The following is a 14,245-nucleotide window of genomic DNA, read 5'->3' as shown; positions in this document are numbered from 1 at the left end:
ATGTTCACTGAAAAATCTCGGCCGCCATTGTATTCCCCTCCTTATTCCCAAGCACCTCCCTTCTCTCACATACTCCTTTTCCTGAAGCCAACACCTTTGGTTAAATGTTTGCAGAGCCTAAAGAAACATGGAAATTTCTAACCTCAGTTGCTATCTAGCTTCCCTTCATCAAGGTTACGATTAAAACCTCATACTCAATCATCCTGTCTTCTTAGCTTCTTTGTCCTTGATATTACTGAAATTGATATATTCCACTATGAATTTTTATGTTGGTCTTCCAGTTGAATCATAACCTAGTAATTTCCTTGTCTGAGCATTTCTCTTATTATTCAATCCTTTGTTTCTTCTACACTTTTGTGAACAAAATAGAAATATTTGAGATGAATATATAAGAGGAGGAGAGACATGGATAAATGTATGGGTGTCTTATTTCTATACCGGATTCTCATTCAACTTATAATAATATTCAAGCTCCTTACTATGACCTCCAAGGCCCCTCATAAACTGGTCCCTTCTAACATCCAGTGCATTCTTCTTGCTTCTCTTCCCTTCACTCACTACATTCTAGACAGAGGATGGGCTTTCCTGCTAACCAAACAACTTTGCTTATCTAGGAGGGGCTCTACTGGGAATTCTTCACCCCTCCCAGGGACTCTACTGGACTTAAGAGATTCTTTTCTTTTCCTAACTTGGTCAAAGAGGAAATGGCCATTCTTTGGCTCACCCATTCTATGAGCCCTTGCCATCTGTTATATACTATTTGCGCACTAGGAGAGTTTTAGTAAGGCTAGTTGGGTTATCTCAGTTGACTTACAGAATCTTAACATGGGAATTTTTGGGAAAAACCAGAGAGATAGCTGGGGAAGAACTCAACCCATGAAACAGACTGTGTGCAATAGTTTAGCAATGAAATTCAATAGGAAATACACAGGCATACCTCAAGATAAGTATCAATCCCTTCTAACCAGGGTTTGGTCTTTACACAGGTCTTCCTGGGACTTGGTCTCTGCCCTGCTCTTGAACCAGAGGCCCTAGTTATGTGAGTTTTCTGTCTTGGGCTAAGGTGGGGTGGTACCTGGATCATGATGTAAATTATTGTCAAAAGAGTTAAGCGTCCAAGTGCCCTGGCATTACACAGTTTTACCTCTAATGAAACGTAAACAATAAGTGATTCTACCTCTAAATTATGTTCCATTTGTGGCATTTTCATAATATTAAGTATTTAGACTATATTTATCACAAAGTCTATGAGCCTTAGAGGTAAGCTACCAAATTAAATAATGCCCCCTGATGTTCATTTGGGATCTGTGAATCATTAGAACAGCGTTAAGTTGTGGATAAAATAGAAGCTCCTTAACCAAGCTGTTTCCAATTCAGAAAAAGGTGACTCCTGAGTGATAGGATATAAAATCTCGCAATGAGTGTATACACTGAAAATATGAAGAGTTGAGTTGCCATCTTTAAAGGAAGATATTAGCTATGAATCAAATGATGAATACGTAAATATTAAATAGACTATACAAACCAATCAATATGAGGTTACAAGATTGCAATAAACATGAATTTATTTCCAGTGCATTTGTTTTAATCTCCAGCTGCCAGTTTTATGAGATTCAGCACCCAATGTATTTTCAATTAATTCAACATAGAAAATGCATTTGCAGTCTGTTTACAGCTGTTGAAGACCCTGGCAATCTTCTTGATTATTTCACCTTCCCAAAGAAAAGAACAAGAAAACCCAAAATTTCTTCCATGGTTTTGCTTCATGGTTTCCTTCTTTTAGTTGGACATTGACGTCTAAAAGATTTTCTTTCACTTTAAAACTATGTATTTGAAGAGAACATGTGCTTACATAAAAAGGGAACAAAATGAGGGAATACAGTACTGATTTCGTGAAATCAAAAAACCTGAATTATGGTTTCTCAATTTTCACAAACTCTTCTGGTTTCCCTACTCATATCTTCCAATGAGTAGAGACTTGGAGACCACATGTTTCACAACTAGTGATTTTCACTTGGAGTAAAAACATTCTGAAGGTAGAAAATGATGCTGTCCAAGTTTTTCTTTTAACTCTCAGCCCAATGATTTCCCAGCCACAGATCATGGCTTGGGGATTATCACTGACCCCTGTCTGTTCTCATTCTTCCTCTTTACCCCTACACCATGTGGCTGTGGATTAGAGGATTATTTAAATTCAGTCTACTGTCTTTGCTTTTGCTAATTTATCTGTGAAAGTTTAGTGACGCTGCTACATCTGAGACTTCCATTTGCTGTGTCCCAACTTTCCAATGAATAACTGAAATGCTGCTAGAAGATTTTCCTCTGCCAGGGTGCTTTTCAATCTTCCATGCCTTCAGGATTCAGATTTAATGTTAAGATGCTTCTTATGCATACGGCAATCAAACTGTCTCCCAGGTTGGATAGAAAGGCTCTTACACTGCTGCCTCAGTTCAAGAATTGCAAAAGAATAAATAAACAATAAATAGTTTTACAGTGCCAAGAGGATAAAACAGCCAGTAGAAATGGGAAATAATTTTCATCATACAAAGCAAGAAGCAAAAGAACTCCTATAGTTTAAAGAATGTGGCTCTGGAGATATAGCAAGTCCCATATATGTTTCTCCTAAAATTTACCTCAGTCTACTTTATAATATTTTAGATATCATGTTCACAGGTTTGAAGCTTCCTTGGGAAAAATATTATGTCATCAATTAATAGAATTCCTAGCTTTTTGCAAATTGAGTCTTAGCGTGGTTTTATCTTGCACTCACATTATATAGGGTTCTATCTACGTAAATGAAATAAATCAGACCACTAAAAATCAGACCTTCCACACACACAGTGGTTAATAAAGAGCTTACTAGGTTTAAGTGACTCCATTGTAAGATTACAGCTCCTAACTGTGAAAGAAAAGACACACAGACGATCAACTTTGCCTTAGAACTTTCTCCCGCACACGGTGAAGTGGACCAATGCCCTGCCAATGGATTAGCCCAGGGGTGAACACTGTGGCCAAAATAGGGCCAATTAGATTCCTTCTTCTGAGGATGGGAGTTGGGATCTAAAAGTATCCAGTTAAATATGAAATGGTCTCTTGAAATAGGAGACATTATTGTGGGAGAGAATTGAAGAAAGACGAACCTCAACAAAATAAGAATGTAGCCAATGGGCTTGTTAAAAAGAAAAATTTTCAGAAGAAGGTAAAATCATGACTCTCACAGATATAAAATGCATACGTGTTAAAGACTTTATTTTATTTTACATATATGATATGAGGGAAGCAGGCAGATATTACAGTCTGTGGAAAGGAAAAGTCAACAATGCATACCGAGTAAAGGAATTGAATTGCGAATGGAAGCAAACATTTTTTTCTGCTGGGAGGAGAAAAAGCTATCTAACTCTACAGAGTTTGCATACCCATCAGTTAGCTACAATGTAAAAAGAGACACAAAATAGCTAAAAGACAATGGACTATTCTAGAAATCTGTCAGCCCAGAAGTGTGTGCTATAGGAAACGCAGAGATTTTTATTGAAGGACATTTGGTATCCTTCCATCTGCTCCCACCTCCAGCACCACCACAACCCTCTCCCACAAGTTCCAATCTGCTCTCTTATTTAGGGTCCACATTGGTTGCTATTTATCCAATAAAGCCTTATTAATTCCCTCGATCAGGAAGTCATTTTGACCTCTTCCAGACTCCCACCGACATTTATCTGTAATTCTTTATAGTACTTATAACACACTAATTTGAATTACAGTGAGCCATGTGTCTGTTTTGCATCTCTTTGGTCTACACCAGAGCCTCTATCAATGGGTTTATATAATAGATATAATTTAATGAAGTTTTGTGAGATGAATGAATGAACATCGCTCATTCCTTTTTGAGATCCTCATAGCTCCCACGGATATCCCAATTCTGTAAGGCATGTACGAGTTATTTTTATAGCCTTTACTTCTGGGGCTGTCAACTTTTGTTTGAATATCTGCTCTGGGCAAGAACCATTCCCAACCACCAAGAGTGCACACATGCACACAGGAACACACACGCTCCTGAGAACTTCTTCAACATCTCAACATATTGGGCTGGGTCCGTTTAACATGTTAGCACTGGGAGGTCTCACCCTCTGGACATACCTGATTGCAGCAAGTGTGCAATGATGGCAGCTGGACACATACAGACGTATTCTTCTCAGTCAGGAATTTGGAACTGAGATTTAGAGGCACCGTTTATTTGAACCACGGTCATGCAAAGTCAACATGGGATGAAATAGCCACGTTTCCATGTGCATGCAGAATCAGTAAAAACAAGATAGGGGACAGAAGATTTTCAGAAAAAAGGAAAAGCATGACCATCATACAGATAAAAAATAAACACATATTAAAGATTTTACTCATTAATCAACGAGAGAGCCAGACAGATATCATAATTGGCTGGGGGGGTGGGGTGGGGAAGCACAAATTCAAAAGGAACAAAGGAATATGAATTGCAAATGGAGGCAAAACTAGCTTTTCTTTTGGGGAGTGGTGGTCACTTAAAACTCTACAGAATAAGACAGAGGTTGCGTATCCATCAGTTACCTCTAGTTTACAAAGAGGTGCAAAATAGCTCAAAGACAAAGAACAGGGTGAGTCAGCAGCCTGCAAGGGCGCACAAGAGCTAATGCATAGTTTTTCATTGAAGTGCAATGTTTTTTTTGCAAGACCATGCAGGAGGAGGAAGAGAGAGCTAACACACTTTCTAATATCTTTGCAGTGCACTGTTTCACTCCTCACGAGGCCCTGCTATACATCCTCCCCCCCGGAGGGTGCTGAAAGATGCTGTGGTATCCTTGTAATAAATTCCGTTTGTTGATTTTGTTGAGCTTGTGTAAGCGGATTTCTGTTGTTTGCAAACAAAAGTGACTTTGATAAGATAACATCCATGTCATCAGAAAAAAAAATGTGAAAACTTGCTATGAGTCTCTGAACCCTTGGTTTCCCTTCTGTTCTGCTACAGGGTTTCCAGAATTGTTTTGGTTAAAGCCAGACCTAGGGCACCCTGGATAGAGGCGTTTATATAGGTCCACATACTTCCAGAGTGCCTTGATGCTGGTCTGTGGTTCAGAGAAACATGCAATAAAATAAATACTGGAATGAAGGCAATGGTCTTAGGTGATTGTGGCTGGAACAAGCGGTAGGGTCTTATCATCATAATCATTACAGAGGATATCTATCTTTTCTTGAAAAGCATATGGTCTGGTAATACTCAACCAGCATTTCTGCTCAGTGACTGTGGATTGAAGCTGAGTAGACAGCACACACCTGCCCCACCTCACCTGGAGATCCCACCCACCAATTCCATTCTTTAGGGTTCTCTGCCTGGTCCCTGAAGGCATCAGTTCCCAATCCCTCCCTTTAGCCCCTGCGTTAGGGTCTGACCTGTAGGAAGACCCTCACTCCCACAAAGGCTGCCCTGGTATATACACTATTCCCTTTTAGGCTACAATTGATAATCTTGTGTCTTTGTTTCACCTGAAATCACTCTGCACCTACATGGGATCTTTGTCACAGTTGCTAGGGTCCCTCAAACATTATCCTGCTTTGCGGATGTACAGTACCCAACAAACTCCCGTGAGATTGTAGTTCATAAAGTGTCATGAGGACTCAATATTTCCATCAAACTCACTGACGTTAGGTGAAAAAAGAATTTAAATACATTTTGACAACACTATGTCGATAGATTTCTACAAAAGTTCCAGGTTAAATGCCATTTCTCACCCTAGTGCCTAGAGGACACTTTCTTTTCAACATATATTTCAAATTTTAAACGTCTGTTAATTTCATTTTGCTTTATACTGCTTTTAGTTTTTTATTTCTTACTAATAATTCATGTGCTTTCAAAGAATGATTTAGCTCCCTTTATTCTTTTCTCATAGACATGCTTGATACAAGTTAATGATTAAAATAGATGAAATGGTCTTTTGTTAGGAAAATTATAAATACTTAAGTTGCCCTAATTTTTATATCTTTTCCATAGTAATAAGGAGCTCAATAGAGAATATTGAACACAAAGATCTCTACTTTTGAACTATATTAAACATTTTGTTCAGTTTCCTAGACTTAGAGCTGGAAGTTCCTTGACAAATAAATAGTTTTATGGTTCTTAAATCTTTTACTGTTCCTTAGTAATGCTGTAGATGGACTCTTCTTTTCAAATAAAATTTAACAAAAAACTTAGTTTCAGTATGATAAAGACAGACTACAAGCTCCCCAGGAATACTAGGAATAGTATTGCAGTGTTCCTAAACTACAATACTAGGGAAAAGAAAAAGTCCATCTACAGCAAAGAAGGAAATCTTTTATTTTATTTTATTTATTTAAAAGAAAAGATTGAGTCTTAAAAAGTAGTTTCCCTATGCATCTGGATCCAAAAATGTCTTTGTTTCAACAACTAGATTGACAAAGATGAAAAAAATTGGCAACACCTAGTATCAGTATACAATGTCAACAGATGTATAGAAGAACAATTGGAAATGCAGATCAAAAATCTTAAATGTGCATGCCCATCTACTCAACAATTTCACCGTAGGAATATAATCAAACAAATGAGTAAGCAGCTGTACAAACACACTCATCATATTTTTGTTTACAATAGAGAAAAGTTTAGAAACACTTTATATATTCATCAATAGGGTTGGCTAAACAAATTTGTACAATGAAACACTAGGGAAGTACTTAAAATGATAATAGAGGCAGATGATAAATGATAGATAGATACAAAAATTGTCCTTGATCTACTCTTATAGAGGAGGGAAAGCAAACTCAAGTGTTAAATTGATTAGAGCAGCCTGTGATCATGGCAAAAATAACAAGTTACATTTTTTAATGCCAGGATCAGTTGATTTCTAAACTAATAACTACCATCAGGGTTTGAAGCTACGAAGTATCTATCATTCCTGAGAAACTCAGGGAAAGCAAGATTCCTACTGGGCGTTGGAATCACGTGCATCTGATGATTCACCATCTGATGATGAATTCTCCAGTCAGTTAACAGGTAGGTCCGAGCTTCATGAAATGAGAACCTACTTCTGGCCTCACCTTTTCTATCTCCCATGGCGGGCTTCGATCCAGCTCAGGGAATCTGTATTCAATCTAACCCAAGAAATAAGCTTAAGCAGAAAAACTTCACGAAATCATTCTCATCTCTTGTAATAACTATGTGTGCACGTAGGTCTATTTCGTTAGATAGGCCTATTTCATTAGAACTGGGACCCATGAGATGCTACACAAAATGTAGAATTTACAAACTTGAGTCATTTTCCTGCACTATGAGTTGGAAATATCTTACTCAATATTCTCTTTAGAGTAATCTTTTTCTCTCTTTTCTTTCAGTGAACAGATGGATAGAAACATGAATTTTCTCCTATAATGTCAAATTTTGTTTGTTCAATATTTGTGAAACTTGCTGCCTGGGAAACTTGATCAGACAATTTTGGAGTAAAAAACCAGAAATATGAAAACAGAACAAAATTGAGCATCTCTCATTCTGCAACTCATACCTACAATAAACTTATTATGAATTAAATAACAACTGCCCAGGATCAAATCAAAAGAATATTTTTAAAGGTTGAGGATGTCTCATTCTTAAAACCCTTTGTTCTCTTGTAGGATTCCTAACATATGGGAAGTAGAAGACAAAAAGAAAGGAAATCCAAATCAAAAATTATTAGTTTTATTATCACAGTAGAAGTTCTCTAAAATGACCTTGATTTAATCATCTTGTCAGACTAATCAACAGAGCCCATTCCTTCTGTAAAACATTCTTGGCTAACATACTGAACTCTTATGGTGAACAGGCTAGCCTCTAGGCTAGGTGAATACATACATATTTTATTTTTATTTTATTTTATTTTTTTAAAAGGAATGAGTTGAGTTTTGAAAAGTAGTTTCCCTATGCATCTGGATCAAAAAATGTCTTTTTTTCAACAACTAGATTGACAAAGATGAAAAAAAATTCCTATAAAATTTAAATATATATATATATTTAAATACGCTGTAGGTATGCATATAGCATTTTATATGCTTCCCCATTTTTAACAGACTATTGATTAACTGAATGATTATAATCCTTGATCTCTTTGGATAAGAAATGAGCAAGCTCATCATAATCCTTTCAAAAAATGCCCTAAGAAATATTTTAGCTTTGTTCAAATACTCTTGCTGTGCCAGTAACAATAACAAAATCCCAGCTTTCTAGTAAAGGCTAAATTAAAGACCAATGGGGCTCCCCACAGTCCCTCCTGACTTGAAGATGGCCAAGCCCCCCCACCAAACCAAGGTGCATGAGAACATCCAGCCTGTGTGCCTACCACAAGAAGAGAGGAAGTGAGCATGATTGCACTGGCTCCCAAACCCTAAAGTGCAGCAACCCTGATGATAGCCAAATAACTCTGCCATGGGAAGCAGCTATTAAATAGAGCACGTAGAGGGGAAGAAATGTGGAAGGAGGATACAGAAATATCTGTCCTTCAATGGAGAGGTGAGTGGAAGTTCCCATTTCTGTAGGCTCTAGTCTATGGTTCAAACCCAGAGTACATTAGGTAAATGCTAAAATGCTAAATAAATGAGATTATTTGTATATAAATGAACTAAATGTGGCTTTTATAAATGCCATTGAATTTTGGAAAAATATGTGTAGTGTTTAGCTATGAACCAATGATTTTTAAATAACTTTCCCCCAAAATAATTCTTAATATTTTTTAATTAAAAAAATTTGCATTCATGAAAGAAAATCCAGTATATTGGATACCAGATGTCTCAAGAAACATTTCAGTCAGGCTCTATGCACCCTTGAACCTGGAAGTATTGATAGATACACCAAGAAGTGTCTTTGGTTGTCATATCATTTCTGAATCAATCTGATGAAGTTCTTATTCACCAAACTATTCAAATGGATTAGTCTGATGAACACAAGCTTCCTCTTCCAGATTATAGGTGCCACTCAAGGAGGGATTATTCTTCCAATTCATCCAGAACAACATTCCTGGTATCTCCTTGACCTAGTGCCTTGAGGCTGCAGAAAAGTGACAGAAACTCGCTCTCCTTCTCCGTTGTCCACATTGACCTAACCTTAGACCTACCGATAAATCCCATTTCACTTGGCACATTGGATATAGAAATGTTACCACTTTCCTATAAATGCACCACAACAGGTTATAGATTTTCTGAAAACGTTGTGTTTATATTAAATACAACTTCTTTTTCTATTTAGTGTGAAATCAATAATTAGCAAATTCCAGTGCTGCGTGTGGCGGGCGAGATAACACACCTCGGGAATCCCAGAGAGAAGCCTGAAATCTGGAGATTTAGTTAAGCTCTCTACCTGCAGATGGCGCTGACTGTTTGACTTTGAGACGTCATTTCTGCTTTTGTCTATTCCTTCATCTTCGAAGAAGGGTGATAACAACATGAGCACACCTTGCTCACACGTGGAGAAGAATAACTAACCAAAGCAACGTAACATTTGAGTGCTGTGTGACTGCCAAGGGGTCATCAAACCTACCACTTCCCTTGTGGACTCCTTTGGAAGGCAGGTGGGTATCCATTCTGAGCAGGGGAAACACTTGATCCAAGGTAATGGCTGCTGCCAGCGGTTTAGATCCTTCTGAAAGACTGCCTTGCTCCCCACTGGAAATCACAGTGCAGAGAGGATGGGCTTTAGGTATTTGAATGCCTAGGGCTGAATTTCACCCATGAATGGGTTCATTTCTTGGCTAATAGGAATGTAATAAAGACATTGAAAGAAGAAATGTGTTTTCACCTGAATTGAAAAAATATATGCATTTATCAGGTCAATGCTGACCAAAATGAAATTAAAATGTGATGTAAAAGACAAGCGTTACTCATGTATCTTAAATATCCATCTTCATGTGCATGGCTTTGGAGGCCATTGATGAAATGGCCCCAACTTGCATTTCTAGCCCCACCTACCATGTCCCTCTGCCTGTTTCTGCTCAGCCACACTATCCCCACTGAACTTCTGGCAGGTAGCTGAAATATGCAGTGGATAGTTATGACTTCGTAATTGGCTTTCTCTATTTTCTTTGAATAGAATATCCATATCAACCTCCATTGTCAGACAAAGCCCAATTGAGGCCACAATTCACTCCCCCGGTGTAATTAGAAATCATCACATCTCTGACCATCAAAGCAGTGTTTACCATGATACAATGGCCATTATTATGTTTCCCGTCACTGCATATGTCTGTCCTTCACTATATATTGTGAACTCCAGAGGGTAGGGAATGTGCTTCATTCATTTTTATGCTCCCAAGTTCAAGCACTGTACCCAGAACACAGTAGATGCTTGATTAAAATATAGGGGATAAAGAAAGATGGTAGCAACAGACCAATGGATGTGGCATACAAGAAAGGAACTGTGTGCATATTCCTTTTACTAACAATTCCATTTACCCTTATTACAACTACATTTTATTTTATTTGAGCATATCCTGCTACCTAAGAAGTTACTCCCTCTTAGTAATTTAGACATTTTTTAAAGCTCCATAACTGTTCCAGCTGTTGTTTCTCTCCAGTTTATTCTTCTCTTTGTCCATATTTGATTTAATCATAATCTAAACTTAATTCCCTTGCTCTCATTTTCCCGGGAGTCAAATTGAGATCCCACCCAAACATCAATGACCCAAGATTTACTGGTTTGCTCTCTCCATCTGAGTTATCCAGCCTTTTCGAGTTTTGCTAGGAATTCAAATGACATCTCATGTGAGCTCAAAAACAAATCATTCCTGCAAGCAGAGTGCCACAGGGCTGCCTGCCCTATCTATGCCAGACACAGGCATTGACACCTCTGGTTCCTGGTTCCCCACTGATGTCTCCTGCGGACTGCCAGGAATGACCTTTCTGGTCCAGAACATACCTGAGTCCTACCCTGTGCAGTGGACTGCAGCCCAGAGGAGCAGGAAGATGGGAGAAGGGACTTGCTATCTTGGTGTAAGATATGGTCATGGGACCTCAACTTCTCCTTGCTTGTGCCCCAATGCATTTCCTGTTTTCATGAAATATAAATGTGCTCCTTTTATATTTAACTCATTGAGCACTCAGAGAAATGCCCAATAAACTGGTACATCCTTTTATTTAACCTTCACAAACTTTATTATCCTCCCTTGAGACAGATAATAGCATCCAGATACTGTCTTCTTCTAAGTTTGACGCTCCCATTGTGGAAGCAGGCTAGAAACAACTCCTGGATTTGAATACTCAGAATAGATGCTTCTCTCCTACAATAATAAGGGGAGTGCTTTTTCCAAGCACCTTTTCTATTTAGGGTGTGCTTGTTAACCAGGATCTTTTAACCCAACCCAATGGATTAATATTGGGTCCGTCTGCCCGTTGACCAGATGTCCTCCCAAATGCTTGACTCCAGGCAGTTGTCAGATGTTAAGCTATTTCACAGGGATATTTTCAACTCTCACACATACTTGCTTCAACAAATCACTGACTGACTCTTCACACAGACACTGATACTCCTGAACCTCCTGGGCTCAGAGTCCCACCCCGATGGTTTATTTCCTCAAGCAGCACTTCTTGGTTCCCCATAGTTGAGTGAAATGCCTCCAGGGCATGTCATAAAATATGCAGGTAAAACAAAACTGGAGCTTCTTCACATCTGTTCCTCCCCAATCCAAGGTTTCTAAACGTTGGCACTAGTGATATTTGCGGCTGGATAACTGTTTGGTGTGGGGGGCTCCTGGGCACTGTAGGATGTTTAGCAGCATCCCTGGCCTCCACCCACTGGATGACAATACCACCACCCCCCTCCAGTTATGACAACCAAAAACATCTTCAGACCTTGACAAATAGCATCCTTAGAAAAGCTGTGTACTAGCACCCTTTCCCGAATATTCCCAAAGAACAATAAAATGGTAAAGGCTCTGAAAACTCCTGTAGTACAAAAATAAGTCAGATCAACTGCATTGTGCAATGTGATTAGCCACTGTTAGAGGACACACAATTTGATCTCATAAAGCTAGTCCTGAATGGAAGAAAATTAAAGAACCACTTTTCTATGAAATCTTCTTATTAACCTTATTTTAAGCACATGAGGCAAACACCTGACCTAATTTCGGTGCTTGTGAAAATATACCCCATAATCAAATGTCTATTAAAAAACCTCCAATTATTTGCTTATGAATATGAATGCCCACCTAATAGACACATTTGTAATGGAGATTATCACTCTAAAATTACTTCAGTGACTCTGATTTACTGTTAGCATATTCACCTGGAAATATATTTTTTTTCTGGTAACAGTGCCCCAACAGGGCTACCTTGTGCTCTTGTTATGTAGGTGATTTATGATTTGCTTGCTTATTTGTACACACTTCTTACTGTTTCAAATTGATTTAGTTCTTGACAATTTTTATAGGTGAAACACTGAAAAGACCATGAGCATTAAAGTCAGTTTTGTATCCAAATCTTACTCCTTCCCCCGCAACTTCTTATGCGGCAGGACATGCTCAAGTAAAATAAAATGTAGTTATAATAGTGTTGGAAAAATTGTGCAAGCCTTCTGAAGAAAGAACAGTAATATTTGCTCCAGAAAATTATTGTCATGTAAGATTCTGATCACCAGTTCCAGTGTGTGTAGGGTTTTCCCCACACTACAAAGCAACTCTTGGACACCAGTTGGATGTCCTACAATTCAACTCAATTCTGACACTATCTACCTGGAGATAGCATCAGATCCCACAGGTTAAGGGCTCAGTCCCATAAGACTGCCCCCCGCCCCCGGCCTGCCGTCCAACTTTAGATGCCAATCACGAGTCCAGGTTGTCACCTGTGCTTCTGACCAACCGACAAGCTATAGATTGGAGGTTCCAGTGACCCCCGCCTTGGGTTCAAATAATTTGCTAGAGTAGCTCACAAAACTCAGGAAAACAGTTTACTTACTAGATCACCGGCTTATTACAAAAGGCTATAACGCAGGAACAGCCAGATGGAAGAGATGCACAGGGCAAAGTATGTAGTAAGTGTTCAGAGCTTTCGTGCTCTCTCCAGGCACCACTCGTCCCAAATTTCCACGTGCTCACCAATCCGGAAGCTCTCCGAACCCCCTCCATTGGCCACTGGCGACTGAGTCAACATCCAGCCCCTCTCCCCTCCCCCGAGATCAGAGAGGTGAGACTGAAAGTTCCAACCCTCTATCCATGGTTGGTTCCCCTGGCAACTAGCCCCCATCCTTAGGTGCATTCCAAAAGTCACCTCATTAACATAAAAACACCTTGATTGCTCTCATCACTTAGGAAATTGCAAGGGTTTTAGGAGCTCTGTGCCAGAAACCGGGAAGGAGACCAAATATATATTTCTAATTATAAATCACAATATCACATCATGTTTGTGGGAGAATATGTAAAATTTTCTTAACACTGAAGATGCTCATTAAATGTTGATTTATGTCCAAGACCCAAACCCACCACCTACTGATTGGGGAAAAAGAATTCCTCTCTGAGATTTTTACAAGTTTGTAAGTTTTTCAAAAAGCATTTTATTTTTCTATTATAGAAAGTATACTGTCGGAGGAAGAGGGAGAATCTCCCTCTGCCCTTTTCCTTAAGGTTCTTATGGCTGGCCAAATAATTAACAAAACAGGTTAACAGGAGAAAATAATACCAAGTTTAATAACATGTATACATGGGAGAAAGCAGGGACACTACATTTCTCCACACAATAGCAGAAATTTTCGTCTTAAATACCATGTTCAGCCAACGACAAAGGAGGATGCTGGGGGTGGGGGGAGTCATTTACAGGAGATTACCACTAAAGCACAGTAAACAAGAGTAAGGTTATTATGCAGATTTAAGGCCTCACCTTCCACATTGATAAGCCTCTAGAAATGAGGCCATCCCCCTCTCTTCTCAAAACAGAGAGGGAGATACCTTTACAAATGGAGATTTCCCTTATAAATGTAAATGATTGTCTGGCAACTCCTCGCAGGGCCATCCAGAGAATGTGGCCAGAGAGACAGAACTTCCCATAAGATGGGCTTGTTGGTGCCTTTCCTATTGTAACATTTATCCTACATTATCTTTACAGCCATCATGATAGATCTGTTCCAGGAAGGAGTTACTATGTCAAATTCTTTAGGCAGTTAGTGGGGGAGGTCAAATGTCCCTAGAGAAAACAACGAAGCTAAAGAGATAGATTTCAGGGTGGCCAAATCTTGATCTCCCACAATACTCACATGTTT

The 14,245-nt window shown here is 38.9% G+C and overlaps 1 long non-coding RNA gene across 4 annotated transcripts in view; it reads right to left on the bottom strand.

Annotated features, from left to right (window-relative positions):
• The window catches only part of LOC131400705 (uncharacterized), a 169,071-nt gene extending 155,934 nt beyond the window's left edge, over window positions 1-13,137 (bottom strand). For all 4 annotated transcript variants that reach the window (XR_009217415.1, XR_009217414.1, XR_009217413.1 and 1 more), the window contains exon 1: window positions 12,949-13,137. This is a non-coding gene — a long non-coding RNA (uncharacterized LOC131400705). The remainder of the gene's footprint in view (window positions 1-12,948) is intronic.
• Between the last annotated feature and the right edge of the window lie 1,108 nt (window positions 13,138-14,245).

This window comes from Diceros bicornis, chromosome X (genome assembly GCF_020826845.1).
Source record: "Diceros bicornis minor isolate mBicDic1 chromosome X, mDicBic1.mat.cur, whole genome shotgun sequence".
Lineage (NCBI taxonomy): Eukaryota > Metazoa > Chordata > Mammalia > Perissodactyla > Rhinocerotidae > Diceros > Diceros bicornis.
The sequence above is the reverse complement of the archived record's forward strand: the minus strand, read 5'-3'. Positions and strand labels throughout refer to the sequence as shown.